The sequence below is a fragment of the Centruroides vittatus genome, unplaced genomic scaffold (genome assembly GCF_030686945.1).
Source record: "Centruroides vittatus isolate TY-2023 unplaced genomic scaffold, ASM3068694v2 scaffold_861, whole genome shotgun sequence".
Classification (NCBI taxonomy): domain Eukaryota; kingdom Metazoa; phylum Arthropoda; class Arachnida; order Scorpiones; family Buthidae; genus Centruroides; species Centruroides vittatus.
The window spans coordinates 5,145,488-5,162,148 of NW_027122718.1; positions in this window are offsets into that span (position 1 = coordinate 5,145,488).

Consider the following 16,661-nt stretch of genomic DNA (forward strand, 5'->3'; position numbering starts at 1 on the left):
AAGTTTTATTTTATAGCGCGATTACATTAAAAAAATCAACGAGGAAAGCGAAACTTTCACTTTTTATATAAGTAAACAATAGAAAGGTTGACTAGCGTGGTTCCTAAAATGGAATTTTTAGTCATTTCTAAACTAAATTCTAAAAATAAAGTAGTAACAAGCTATCAAGATTAGGCGTATGCTAGACTATTTCCTACATGATATTCCCATATTATCTAAGTAGGATACATGTAGTAGAGCAAGAGATTTGCACCGCCCATCAGATACCAAGGGACATCCAATAGAGATACTAGAGACACTAATGTAGTATCTGTTTAGCCATGCTTTTCGCATCCAGCTACTACTAGGGTAATAATTCATGGATATTTGACGCCAGTTCTGGGACTTAGGTGACATGCTAACAAATGACGAATTTTTTTCTTCTTCTAAAGACTCCAAATGGTTGTCCATGTGATAGAGATAAATGAAAGAACTATGTTTGTGTTTTTATAAAATGATGAATCGTTTTCCTTCTTTATCTTAAGTATTTTGGTATTCTACAGGATTATTTTTTGAGTAATCACGCAACACTTTTGCAATGAGTAAACATTTTTATTTTTTAGTCAAAAGTACAGAAATTAGTTACTAGCAAAAAACAAAAAATTCTTCGTACAGAATTATTATTATTATTATTATTATTAGCCCTTGAAATTCCAAGCAGGGGAGAGAATAAAATATAAAAATTTAATTAATATAAAAGGCTTAAAAAAGTAAAGAAATGCAATTAGACCTTTACTAACTTAATGGTAAAAGTTTTAATAAATATATTAAACAATTCTCTAGATGTGGGTAGAAAAAGTATAAAAATGCCTTAAGGTTAAGGTCTAGGATATGAATAGGGTTGCAGAGTCTTACATATTCATCAAAAGCCTCTTGCATATTTTCTACTCGGAGATCACGTGACTAGTGGAAGTCAATTTGTCGGGTGAACACCGGTGCAGTTTGTCACGGAGATAATATAGAGGGCCAGTTCCCATCTAATGTCACGGTCACATGGGATGATGTCGAGATAGTCTCGTTTGGTGAAGCATTCTGAGAAAGAATGCATTGAAAAAAATCAGAGCCGTTTAACTCCGAGAAGAGAGCATGAGAGTAAGAGGAAAAGCAAACGATAATTGTTTAGCCTTAATTAATTCAACTGATCTGTAAATAGAAAAGATAAGAAGCTAATTTTTTTTAAATATATATATATATCTTGATGAGACGATCAAAATAAAAATAATTTTTCTACAATAATAAAAATCTCAATTTCGTATAGTTTAACAAAAACAATCTTAATGTAAAAGTAGAAACAGCGGCGATGGGAAAAGTAATATCATGCAATAGTTTGGAAAGTAAAAGCATTAAAAAAACATTAGATTAAAATCTAACACCTTCTTCAACATCAAGTAAATGCAAATGTTTCAAACAAGAGACAGCTTACAATTTGCACACTTGTCTTCAATTTATCAATACCTAGGCAGTGAAGAGTAGAGAAAATCGTCATACAGAAGATGCGGGAGAAAAAGGACAATGATTCTCCTATACAATCCTTCTACGCTACAGGAAACAGGCGTGGGAATCACAAAGACGATCATTGCCAACTTTAATTAAACTTTCTCGTTGGTACCGCCCCACAGGTTTCTGGGACTACATCACTTTGAAGGCTCGCCATTAGTACAACCGATCTCTTCGATAGACTGTCATCGATTGGTGCTCTCCCCTTTTCTCTTTGTTGCGCTCGGCCTATCTACTCTTTTCTTATTCCTGCAAATAGGCTCGCATCTGATTTACTACAGTGAAGAGATTTAAGAGGGCCTTCAGATTTCCCTTCTTAATGAAGGCCTTTGCAATATTTAACACTAATACCAACGTTTTTAGTTAGAAATCTTTCTATTTAAGTAAAAATTCGGTAATTATCTGCATAGAATTTTCTATTTAAATCATTTTGTTTACGACTACTAAAAACTTACAACGCTACAAATTCAAATGCTCGAGTAAACCTTATTTAATATTTTAAGGTAAGAAATTACAGGGTAAGGTTATCAAAAACTCATTAAACCTAATTGTTTTCAATCGGAATTTTTTTTTCCCCCTCCTCCTCTTAAATTTCATCATTGAAAATAACGATAAGAAGATGGAGAAAAGAAAAATTTGAAATTCTTCTATCAAAAATATTATTTGGACTACAAGAATTTTCACTTTTGTTCTTAAGAATATTTTAAGTTGATGTATTAGAATACGGTAGGTGATTGTACGTCACCATCTACTTTACAGAGTGACATCAACAGTCTATGTTTATTTAATCCATATATCACGCATCGCAATCATTACATTGGCTTATTTTACAAGCCAACAAACTAGTGGAAGACATAATTACTAACATTTAGCACAATCATAGCAAAGACCTTGAAAGTTAGTGCCAATGACTCCAGGTTAGTGGGTACAACCAAACAATAGCAAAACAACATTAAACAGGTCAGAATAGTATACATTTTTGCATCTATTCTTTTTTTTTTTACCAATTTAATTTTATAGAGAACTGGTTCTTTTGATTATTATAATAGTTTATCATTTTGAAAATTACCTCCTGGTAATTTTCATTTTACTTACACATTATAAGTTACTTCTGGTATCAATCGGTTTAAATTTCTAATTCTTAATTGAAAAACCTATTTTCTAATTTCTAAATAAAATCTTATATTATTGATTTTTTCAAAATATATTTAATTTTATCAAAATTTTTAAAGTTTTTAATGAAGTTTATACGGTTACTGCGATAACAAGAATGTATTTTATATGTTAAAAATGATTAAAATTAATCTTCTTAAACTCGAATTTATTTTTTTTAATGTTATGATTTAATAGTTTAACATTATTTTAATGAAGAATTAAAGAATAAAAAGTGTAATTTGAAAGAGCTAAAATAGACCCCACAGACCTATGTTAAGACAAAGAAATTTCTAGCTCCATTACGATGGAGTTTCGTTCGGAGTTTCAAGCTTAAAATCTTTTGATTTTCTATATTTAAATGGATAAGGTTATGATAAACCTTACAATTTTATGTTAAATTATCCATTAAAGACTAATTTCAGATCGATCGAATCGAATAAATCCTCAATATTTAATATAAAAGTGCTTGTAAAATAATTCTAATCGTGACATTTTCTCTGTATATTACACATAAATATCCGTTTTAAAATTTCTTATAAAATGGTAATTTTAAACTCTTGGCTGGTGCCCATAACAGTAAGAATGGTATTAAGTTCTAAAAGCCGAAAGTTTTAAGGCTGGTGTGTCAGCCTGCTAATAACTAGATGATATGGCTAAGTACAGTAAATTAGTTGTAAAGCGAATTCCCGTAAAACAACTCCCCTCTTAATCGAAGGTGATGAGTAGCGGCCATGCCTGTGTAGGTGTAGGTCTAATTTGGGTCTTTGGCCTCGTCACGTGTTCGTCATTCGCAGAATTGATAGTCAAGTAGATTTGTGTGCCCTCCACAGGAGAATGACGCCATTTCAAAGACAAAGAAACGATCTAAACCCGGACTTCTCTCGAAAAGAAAAGGGAGTGTTTCGAATCTCCATTACAATAATCAAAATTAGAACAATGGACCGCATTGCGGCTTAATCAACTATAGGACTCAAAATTTTTTTATTTTTGTCTATGTAAATTTACTCTTTTTCGATTCATTGTAGGCTGCTACAGTACCTTGCGCCCTGTCCGTCTTGTAATAAGATTGATGAAACACAAGCGTATAAGCCCGAGATAAATAAGTCAGATACGAAACAATTTAGTATTTATTTACATTTAAACAATTTATCTCTTTAAAAAAAGGTTATTTTTCAATAGATCAATCTTTTAATTAAGCAAATTTGAATCTATAGATCGATCTAAACTATTCTAAACTTTATAATCGAACGTTTTAGTTGTATTCGATTAGAAAACTAATATAAAATTATAAATAAAACGGAGAGAATACAAAACATAGAAAGTCTATCGGTCTATCCGAATCGGAAAATATTTCATTTAAACTTAGGCCTACATCGCGGGATAATTCGTGATGATTTATTAATTATAACTACGCTTAAAGATCTAATAAAATCGATTTATTTATTGTCGTTTAGACTAGATAGAGCGATGTTTAGGCCTATGAAGTAAATCATAGGACAAAACCGAATAGGTTCTAAACAAAGAGTGGTTATATCGCTATTAAATTATAAAATCATCTAGAATTTCTTAATTTTTTTAATCAAATATTAAAAGTTTACTTTCTTAACTGTTAATAAATAAAGTCGAAGCGGTAATAGAAGCGGCATTTATTAAGTAAAGTTAACTTAAGAAGTGATTCATCGGCGAAATTTTGAGAATTTTAACCATTTGTATTTTAGGCCGGATTTTCGCGAAAATCCCACATTTATTTTTTCTAATGTCATCGCCTTTAATAAATGATATAAGCTTAAACTTAAATAAAATATTAAAAAATTTAAAACTTCAAATTTTATTAACATATTTTAACGTTTCTTTCGTTCCATATATCGAGTGTATTTTGAGAATTTCTAGTGTTTCTGTGGAGAGCGAAAGATCGCGTGATAATTAGCAGAACTATTAAGAGGAACATAAGCATAGACTATTTTGTTTAAAGCTTAATTATTTATAAAGTTGTTTCCGAAATGTGCACAGCCTTGAAGCGAATTTTCTTCTTGGAGGGAAGGAATTTCTCGTAAAAATATTGTCACGCTCGAAAGACAATGTCAAAACAATGAAAATTTGGAACAATCTTAATACCTAATATGGATAGATATTTTACGTATAGTCTTGCTTAATTTTTCGTTTCGCTTCTTAGAATTTAAGAGTCGCTGCTGTTTCGAAGAATTCGTTTCATCCTAAAGATCTGCTCCGATGACTTCGCTGAAAAATCCCTCATTTTTCATTACATTTTAATAAAAGAACAAGCCAAAAAACACTGGGATCTTCGCAGATATGTTACAAATTTAAATTTCTTATTTTTTTATCGATTAATTATTGCAGTAAGCTTCCTTTGGTACTGTACAGTATGTACGATTGCTGCTTCCCCGAGTAAACCTCCCCTTTAAAACCGACAAAGAATAAGAAAATACAATAAAAATCACAAGTAAAAATATACTAGAAACCATCTTTACATAAAAAAAAACCAATCTTTCATCAAAGGTTGAAGACCAAAGATTACATAGAACCTATTACAAATGAAGAAAGTTTAGAGGTTTGGCATTTAATTTGCGACTATTTTAATTAAAATTAAATTTTATTATCGTTTATTAATATAAAATTTAAACATTTTAAATGATACACGAGTCAATTTTATATTAGAATAATCAATGATTTTTGCATTAGCTACTTTACATGAATTACCGAAAACATACGAAATCAGTTATCGGACCGCACTTCCTTAAAATTAGATAAAATCTTCGTATAAATTATGATTTATAATTATTAAGCATAAATAATTAAATAAAATAAACTATGCACAAATATTTAGCATTATTCACGCATGATAATCATCAAATGTTAAATCATTCCGTATCACACTCGTCGGCGTAAATTCAAGTGCACGTCTGTAAACGTCTATCATTATAATCTACATAGGAGTTTTCTTTATAGTTATAAATATAAACCTACGCAAGCTAAAAATATCTGTATATAAAGTATAGTACATACATTATACAGTATTTTAAATAGCGCTTAAACTATTTACTTTCGTAAATTTCGCTTAAAATATGCTTTGTTTAATACATTAAAATAAAATCTTAACCGACAAAAAAATACACTTAAATTAATTAATTTAATACACGCGAATATCAGAAAGTTTTTGTAGGTAGAAGTGACTTAAAATATGCCTAATTTTCGAGAGAATTTCTTGGTGTAGGTATTCGATTCCGGGTGACAAACGAATGATTTCTATTACTTAATGACAAGTTAACACGGGGCTACTATCAAAAATAAATAAAAGTTAATTGAAGCGATGTCTTAGAGAAAAGAATTCGCTATATAGAGACAATGTAAATCTACTTTTCAAATCATTACTTAAGTTATCAGTTATCACGTAATTTCAGACAAGGTTAATGCAAAGTATTACGTTTTACACAGGTTTAAAATTAATATACAAGTTGATTTACGCAAAGAATCTGTGAAAAAATGTATTTTAATTTCTCCGAAATTTCTTCTGAAAACAAATTTAAGGTCCTAAATATAAATTTGGACTGATTTGACTAAACGTGGTGATCGTATAAGACTTGAAAATTAGTACAAAGTGTGTTATAATATGGATTATTGTGTAACTTATCGCTCAGTTTTCAAAGAATTGACTCGAAGATTATCGCAAGAAACAAAAAGTATGATTGGTTCTAGATATTTCAATGGAAAAAATATATATATATATATATATATATTCCTGTCGCCGGTTACATTTTTCCAGTTAGGGGACAGTAAATACAATATAATTAATAAAAATCTCTCATTCTAAATTTTGATATAGATAATCTATAAGTTCTATAGGAATATATCTACAGTAGGTGCATAGTAGTTTATCCAAGGTAAAAATCGATCGAAAAAAATAATTAGGGCTTTGGTAGACAGCAAATATTAACCCCTAGGCATACCTCATCCTGACAAAGTCCCCATAATTATTTATTTAGGCTCTTTTACCTAGAGTTTCCCACAACTATCTAAGCTCATAAATCTATTTTTATCCAGTTATTAAAATTTTTCAATAGTTTATTCTTAGTTTTAAAAAAAAATAGAAAATAATTCATTTATTTATTTATTTTTTTATACCGTTCTCGATTTTTAAAAGTAATTAAGAACTACGTAATCAAAACTCCTAGAAACGTAATTATTTAATGATGAAATATAAACTGTAATGACTTAAATAATCTATAATATACTTATATTCGGTATTATATACGAGAAAATACAAGGTAATTATTTAGAAATATACCAAGGTGACGATGCTTCTTCCTTTTCCGTGATTTTGGTGTGGGGAAATTTAAAATTTCGTTCCGATTTAAGTTAAAATAATAATAATAATAATAATAAAGCAAAAGAAGCTTCTCAAATAATCCTTTTAAAGTATCCAAACAAGAATAAGTTGAAAGTTTCAAAGCGTTTTTACAAATTGATTTATGATCTTATTGAGAAGCCAACTTTAAACCAATAGAAATCGGTCGTTTGCCTCTGCAAGAACGAGATAGATTAAAAGTTATCATCTTTAAGGATTAAAAATGTCTTTGGCCCGCCATTGATCTTACTAACTAAACATTAAATAAAAACGAAAGAGGATGCAACTTACCAGATGTAGCGATCGACACGCAAGCTAGCAGACTTACAAACATTCCGACGAAAGGACACAGGGATGTCGCTGGGGTCGACCCCTTCACAACCAGGGGGCAGTAGCCAGGGCGGCTAGTAATTTGCCACTTGGTGCCGCTGCTATCACGGCAGGTCTAGATCTGGAGAATGACCCATAATTATTACGTTTGGATGGACTGGGGCCAGGAATAGAATTCCAGGACCTTCCGTCACCAGATGACGCTACTTCGAAGGGGGGGAGGGTAATCAGAGATGGCTCGGCTTTACTTCCCCTGCCCACTTTTCGTTTGTGGGAAAGTGGAACGAAACCTTAACCAGAGGAAAAAGTTTCGGCGGGTGCAATCTTCCGCCACTGGTCACGTGACCGCTGGGCGTATCTGGTCACGTGACACTGCCGTATTGACTCGAATCGCATCGATTGGTTGCTTGTCTGACTACTTTGCTTCTCTCGTAAAAGTCGTGTTAATGTTTATGAGAAAACACGAAAGTTGCACAATCAGACCGCTTTCTTTTTTATCTTTCCACTCGGATTGTGTCCAATTTTTAAAAACTCTTTTGACTTTTTTTTTTTGTTTTTCATAAGGAAAAATTCGTACGAATGCGTTCCTATATTGCGACACGATTATTTATTTTAATAGATCCTCTGCAGCTAAAATAAAATTAATTACTCGAATACAATTTCATCCATTTGAAAGGCGTATGAAGTATACGAATGCTTAGCATGTGACAATCGTTACATTAAACTTACTTAAGTGCGCGTATCTTGTCGAACGGATACACTACTTGTGTTATAAATTAGATAAGATGATTTCAATAAAACAAACATTTCGGATCTATTTGAAGTAGGACCTAAATATAACAATAATCCTTTGCAAATTTCGGTTCACTCTTCACCTTTTGAAAGGAGGGCCACAATCACTCATAGTCTGTCTGAAACTAAGATGTGCGTGATATTCCAACAAAGAATAAAGTAGATGAAAGCCGGCGGCACAACTCTACAAAAATCTTGTAGTCTTTTTTGCTTTTATTTCTCCCACAATTCCATACCCAGAGGGTCATAAATCATGACGCATAGAATCCTCTACAAAACAATTTTCCCAAGTGTGAGTGCTTATCATTTAAGCTAGACAAGAAGACATATCTGGAACACGCAAGCCAAACTCTGCAGCAGCTAAGATATCTGTGTTTCCTCCACTTATTTTTTTTTATATTTTAAGTTTTTATTTTTGTAATCTTTCAACACAAAAAAAACTTAAAAAACTCTCTCTTCTATGTTTACTTTTTTCTTTTAATAATTATTATTTTTCTCTTCTATTAAAGTTTAGAAATAAAGTTTACTTTTTATTAACTATATTTTAGATTTTTCTAACTAAAATTTATTTCTCATTTAAATTTACATATAAAATTCTGAGTCTCTATGTTCCTTCTATTCGTTGGAAATCCTGTAAATCTCTTTCCACTTGCATCTACATCCAGATGAAAAAGGAATTCGTACAGCATAAAAAAGTTTCATTTCTTCTTTAAAAAATAATTAAAATACTTCGTAAATATTCTCTAATATTAATTAATCTATGAGTATTTTTATAATTAAAACTACGTCAGAAAGGCGTTTATAGGAATATCTACATTGGCCTAAGATCGGTGTTTAGTAGATTATACAAGCAAAATATTACTAGTGTTTTATATTTATAAATAACTTATAAAAGTATTGATTTTAGATTCTTTTTCTATTACTTAGGAAGCGAAAAAGCTGCGGCTTATACAGCAGTAACCCCCGAGATCCCTTTCAAAGCTTTAATCAATAACAGTTGCGAGCCATAAAGGATTTTACAGAAGTTAAAGATTTGAAGCTTTAATCCTATCACAAAGGAAAAATGTATCCTCCTGCAATAAGAGCACGCAAATATAAGTTTGAAATGACTTTTATACATTTCAATATGCCTATAAATAAATAATGATTCGCACGTGTAGCATCCCTCTTCAATCTAAATACATTCTTAATTATAACATTACTGTTTTGAATTTTCCATTTTAATATTATCCAAAACAGTATTTATGCTGGAGGTTGAGCCTAACTTTAAGACAGAACATAAACTATATTATCATTATTATAATTTACTCAAGGTAGAGTTATATTAAGATTAGCTCACCCATTGAAAGAAGTTTGCGCTACTTAATCAACAATCTATAATTAGTCAGGTAGAAGTAAAACTACTTTCGTTTATGCGCATTGTATATATATATAAAAATTTAGATTAATTTAGTATATAATTCATTATGTTTACTCATCCAGCTACTAACAGATTATGCAAACACATTACTGTCAACACATCAAAATTCACGATACTGCACCCGACCGGTTCACTTCACCCATTCGACTAAAGAGCTTTGGCAATGTTGCCAGAATGCATTACTATTATTCACAGCAACGTCGAGTGTGAGCGAAATCATCACAAATCATGCTAAAGCTTGATTTTTAGCCTGTCGACAATCGATCTGGCAGCTCGTCCGCTCCGAGTGGGCGTCACCTTCAGGGAGCTATGCTGCCACCCCCGACTGGCAGGAAACAAATGTAAACGGATGGGAGACGAGGGGATCTACTGAAAGGGCCACGTGTCGGGGGCTTACTCACCTTCCAACCCCACAATGGTACGATTTGTATAATCCTCCATCTTGACCCTTGCTGGGTGATTATTTTTACATTTTAATTTTTTTCTTCCACAGGGAATGGGATTGTCGTTTTAGGGTCAACCTCCAGCCATCCAGGCGCCGCCGGTCCCTGTGATCTATTCCCTGTTCCCCCTTGTCGACGCGGTAGGCGGGTCTCCCATGTCACGTGACCGACCAGATCCCCCTCCGATGGTCCACTAGCCCTCGGGTGGGGGAATCGGCAAAGGGATTATTTAGATCTTCAGTCATTGGTGCTTCGACCAAATGACATTTCTTCTGCTAAATGATTTTTTTTCCCTCTCGCAGTTAGAGGAAGTCGACATTTTCTATACTAGGATGTAAGCATCTGAACTCTTAACTTGCTCAAGGAAAAGTTGAGAACTAAATTTGTGGTTGTTTCGGTCTTAATAAGCGAAATGCCTTTGCCTGTAAGAATTAGTCGTAATGAAGAGAGAACAGGAAAATATCTCTGAAAAAAGAAATATATATATATATTAGATAAGGTCAAATTAATGATCGAAGAAATTTAATTTATGGGCCTGTAATTTTTATTTTAAGATGGTCCGATGTCTTACAAATTTAGCTGGCTTTTGATTTAAAAACTTTGTGATAAACTTGATCGATTTGGAAGTGTTATGAGGTTAAGAAGTTCACTCCAGTCTGACTTGATCGATATTCAAAATTGATTGCAGAAAATCTACTACAAAAAAGGACATATTCTTATTTCTTTTCTGCAGACATCACAAAAAGCATTTTTTTTTTCTTCCTTTTTTCCCATTGTGAAGGAAACTTTTTGGCATTAAGGAATTCTCTGCACCTGGATTAAGATTAAGACTCTTAAAAATAAGGTCGATCTGCGGTTTGAAAACAAAAAGTTTCAATAAAGTGTGACAGCGCATTTAAAAGAGAGAGAGAGAGAAAGAAAAGAAATGATTGACAAAGAAATTTCGTTGAAAAGAAGTAATAAAAATGGCCTCCTCTTTTTTATTATTATTCTTTCTTTAGAATCGGTATTTGGAGAGTTGTAGGCCTACCTTAGCACCAATTAGAGGCTGTGATGATGTCGCCACAGGCGTGACACTACAAACTGCTACCAGCTACCGGCTAAACTCTCAATATGACGTCAGCACAATAACTTTAGAAAACTCTTTTATTTAAAAAAAAATATATATATATAAAGTTTTATTTATTAATATGCATGTGCGCCTATAGGCCTAGATTGCAACATTACGTGCAGACTGCAATCCCGGTTGTACGAGCCTTCGGTTTGTTCCGGTTGCGTTCGAGTTGCCGTCACTCTCTGACGCCCGCCTATTGTTGGACGGTCACGTGACACGACAGGTGATAGAAGGGCTTCGGACGAAACAATGCCAACAGACCAGCCGCAGGGAATGTTAGAGACAGGCGAACACAATCCGCTTCATAGTTAGTACCACCTGGTTAGATTTTTTTTATATAGAATACATAAATAGGGCCAGATTGTGTCACGCATTTGCGGCACATTCACGCATTTTCTGTAATAACTCTTGTCAGATATATACATCCCCAGATCGGAGGATCGGGAGTACGGATATTGTCTATTTAACAGTATGCACTTTACTGAAGTTGGATGATGCTTGAAAATTTTCAGCTAGAAAGTCGCTTTACTTGGATTTATATATATATAAAAAAATTTAAGTTTAAAATAGAACCAAGTTTTTTTCGAATTCCTATATTTGGTAATTGACGGCAAACTTGGTCATCAGCCTCGACCTTAGTCTAAAGTGTTATTAACGGTACCTGTGCGACTCCCCCACATGGAACACTATTAGACCATAATTGATAGGCCATAATGTGAAGATTTCGTGAGTAGCGCCCTTTCCCTCCCTCAACTGATGAATTAATCATCAACGCCTCTTTTCCCCACATCCTCCTGCATTCGACTATCTTGGACTGTGCTTGATATCAATTAGATTGTTCAGAGTGCACCATTTCCTGTATTTAAACTTGAGCTTCCATCTACAAATTCTATTCAGCCCTTTCACAGTAAAACCTACCCTTAAGGGGCAACGTATCACTTATAATACCCATCTAGAAACTATTACTTCATCATTCAAGGGTCGCTTTATTCTATTCTTTATGGATATAAGTTAACGTATTCTTTCCACTTTCTCTCTAATTTATGGACATTTTGAGTATCTTTAATGTTTGCTAATTGAAAACTTTAATTAGCATCTAAATGAAGCTAATTATGATGAGTAAAGTTATAAAAGAAAAATTTTCAACATATTTTTAAACTACTTAAAACTCTAGAAAAGAGGAAAGCTTTAAACACGATGATAATCGTCACGTTATAAAATCTCATAAAATAACTTTTAACCATGTTATTTTCATTATTTTTTTATTTATAAATAAAAAAAGAAACTAAATTCAGATTATTAACAAGATTCTACGGATTTTTTAAATAATTTTTTTACTTTCGGGAGGTGTAGTAGGCGAAAAAGTTTCGTACACGATTATCGTGACTCCGGAGTGAGATAATCTAATGCTTCAAATTAACGGTCCTAGAGTGTGTCAGACACATATATCCCCACATCATCACATGACAATTACGTCATAGGGTGGCATAAAAACACGTGCGGTCGATAGATAATTAAGTAATGTCGTTTTTCTTCATTACACGTGTGACTAACATCGCGGACGTGCCCTGTTGTTGTTCAAGATTGAATTTTTGCCTTATTTCTATGCCTTAATGGTTTTTCGATAGTCTAATAATCCTTTTCTTATATTAATTTGAATTTTTAAATATTTAACAAACGAAATGAAGTACCGTTACACTACCAGATTTTCCTGTTTAATGCTGAGAATTTGTAAAAGAAACGAGTTCTATTTTTTTCTTTTTCTTTTTTAAATTCTTATTAAAAATTTCATTCCCAGCAAAATATATAGGCTAACATCAGTCCCTTTGTAAAGCGATTTAATTATAAAAATATTATAATTTTTATTTAAATTTCGTCTTATTAAAATCTCTTAAATCGCCATTAAAGAGAAAATCAAATCAGTCTCTAACAATTTATCTAGATACGTAATAATTTGTCTATTATTAACTTTTATGTAGAAGTAAAGCACGCTAATGACCATAGTCAACGAGGTAGTTCATTCACTATTAATGAGGATATTAAATACAGTTTACAAGGAGTGTCTATTCATTAACAAATCGTGTTTGTGAAGAAAAGGTTCGAGTGCAACTTAAATGATCTACCGGAGACGAAAACGGGTGGGTACTAGCACAGCGGGTGCCCCTTGCTAAGCCCCAGGGTCCGAGACCTTACTACTGACAGCGACTGTGTTTCAGGGGTCATTTCTCCACATGGGGTTGGCCATTAGGATTGGCCCCCTACCCCCAGATATCGTCTGGCCCTCCGTCAACACTGTCATTCAAGGATGATTTGCTTTGCTCATTGTTCATTTTCGTTTAAATTTGATGTCTCTTTTTCTGTTTGTTTAGTTGCTTATGTATAAAAATTATTAACTGTAATTCTTACACGAAGCGAATAAATGCACAATACATAACAGATCGCCGGCGAAATGGTCAAATAATTTCACAAACAAAGATTTCTTTCGGGATGATGCGTAAAGTAGGCGAGAAAAGAAAAGAAATATTAATTCGTATCTATAGAATAATTAATACAATTGTCCATTTATTAATTATTTCTTACTAATAATGCATTTTATTAAACTTTTGAGAATGGAACTTAGTAAAAAGAAATTGAAAAATAGATAAAACTCTTCAACGACGTGTTTCTAAATGTTTTACAACGTTACTACTGGCCATAATTTAGGATACTTTACGGACATTCCGTATACTTCAATGATATTTTTATAATATACGTTGATTTATTAGAAGTTACTCGGCTTAAAATATCTTACATCTAACAAAATTAGAGTAATTAAAATTCATTAATTCTTAGTCATAATGATATACACAATCTCCCGACAGTATGGTCTATAAGCTTTTCTTTTGGTCAAATTTCGCTCTATAAATAACTTGTGTGCATCTTATTTATTTTCCCAATTTGGTTTGGAACACATTTTGACCTTCTATAATAGGGCGACGAACTCGATTATAGAAGAGCAGGCCTTAATTAAGTCTAACGTGCGAGTTAAGAAATTTTGAACGGACTGCTGAAAGGAAGAAGAGTAGACAAACAGGAAATTGCACTAATAAATCGCACTCTAGCCATTGTGAGAGATGTAGTCCCCATTCCATATATCCCGGATGTAGTATCAGCAACCATCCCGAGGTTTCCCTTAAGTGGTTAAAATGAATAAAAAAAAAAGAAGGGAAAAAAGATAAGACCTCATATAAGAAGAGAATTCTCTATAGGAGATGACCTCACATTACTGAAACTTTTTAACTCGTCCCTCACTAGAAACTGTAGTGAGATGTTTAGTATTTTAACAGATAAAAAAATGGCATTAATTACAATTATAATTGTTTTAAAATTAACTTTAATATTATAATAACCTTCAGAATTTAAGACATTCTTTGGTCTTTATTAGGTTTTATAAAAATGTAAAAATCTACCTGTAATCTAGGAAAAAATGTAAGAAGATAAAGCGAGTATAGCCATAGAGATAGGCAACAATTCATTAATTACTCTATGGTTCTGCCTTTCCTCAGGGGAAGAAGATCGCTTTTGCTATGCACCTTAAATAACTTTTCAGTCAGATAGGAGAATTAACTGTATTTTCACACGCTTAAAATATTACAGCTGGTAGTTAAATTAAAAAATACTCAATTTACTGTTATTAATAGAAGATGAGTTCACCTGCTTAAAGTAAATTCGATCCTTTTTTGTTCGATTCTTAGAGCCGTTGGATTGGATTAAAATAGGTCTATATCGTTTTTTTATTATAGAGAATTATTTTTGTTTTTCTTTAAGCCTTCTGCTTCATTGCTCCAAAATTAGATAATAATGTTATTATACGAGTATATTTAAGTAAGTGTAGGTTATAAGCACAAAGCCGCGTACATCAATAAATGAGGCCTTACCTGTTTGTGTGCTGGAATAGAGTAACGATCATCTTCTAGATGTGTGACAGACAAATTTAACCTACTGAATGAATGCCTAAGACACTCGCTATTGGACAGTTTGCTCTATATGATTAGCGTTGTCTAAATGCCATAAACGATCGAATGATTAGCTTTAGCGACCCTAATTGGACATTAATTTAACATTCGGCATTCAAGAATTAATATTTAAATAATTGGGCTCTTTAGAATTAATATCCTATTTTCATTATAGTGTATAAAGATTCTATCATATGCCCATACTAACGTAAGGAGTGAACGGGAATATTCTTAGTTGTCATAGTCGTTTAATTTATATCTGATTTTAATCTGGGAAAATAAGTTTAACCTGCATCTATAAACTAAATTAGAGTAAGAATTTAAAGTGAATGTGGCTACACAGATGTACAGACAACGACTTATTAATTATTTTAGACATAAAACTATCAGAAATGTTTCCAAGTTCTGGTTTTCTGTGAGAATCTATTTGGCGCATCGACAACGTGAAATATAGAGATCTCTGGTAAGGAAAAGGACAGATTTATCCCTCTAATTAGACGCAATTCTAATGAATAGCTAGAGGAAAAATCTGGTGCTAGAATAAGAAGAATAAAAATAAAAATGACAGGGAAAAAAGCGGAGCATCAGGCAAATGCACAACAGGTGGATGGTGCAGCGCTTCCTTAAGTAGACAGAGAGAAGGGCCTTAATGAGGTCTAGCGCACAATCCCTTGTAAGTGGATCGACTGTCTCTGAAACAATGGATGGAGGATGTTCTGAAGGGGCGGCACGGATAGAAGGGAAATATTTGCCGAACTCCGAAATTCGCATGCATCTCCGCCCATTCGAAGCCCTTCACGTAAATGCACGGGACATTATCTGCAGATTTTCCGAAAATACTTTTTCCCTATCTTAGCTGATGCAGCTGAGAAATGGCACCTGGCCATCGACGAAGTGATCCAGGATCATTAGAACACGGTTCTATCCAAATTGAATTTCGGCGTTGGATAGATTCACCTAACACGCAACAATCCCATTGATTGATATGTTGTCTACCATAACTACTACTTTGTTGTACAAACAGTTATTTTGCGTTTCCGAATTATGTTTACTCAAAATATACTGGTGCAGAGAAGTTTAAGTCAGCAGCAGTGATGCGGTACCTTAATCGATTTTGCTCATAGCGCAGCAAGAATTTCATCGCATTCTCGTAGAAAAGCAGAGATATTAGACAAAAGACACCACCCATTGAGAATTCTTTGCCTGACGGCTATGCTCTTTTAACTAAGACTCTACTTAACGGCTTCTGTTGTCACTTGGCGCCAACAACCCTTTCTTACTAGCTCCCTTTTGTTAGTATTGCTAGGAGCCACGACTCTTTGTTGTTATCATTCATATTAAAAAATAATAATAATTAAGAAAATCTATACTTCTGACCAATCTGGCAAATCTTAAAATCGTCATTCCTCTTTCTAATCCTTAAAGTTCTGCCTTATTTATATCTCATTAATCTAAACAACTAATGATTATCTACAGTGCGTGTGGTCCTTACGATAATCATAGTTTAAGAGTC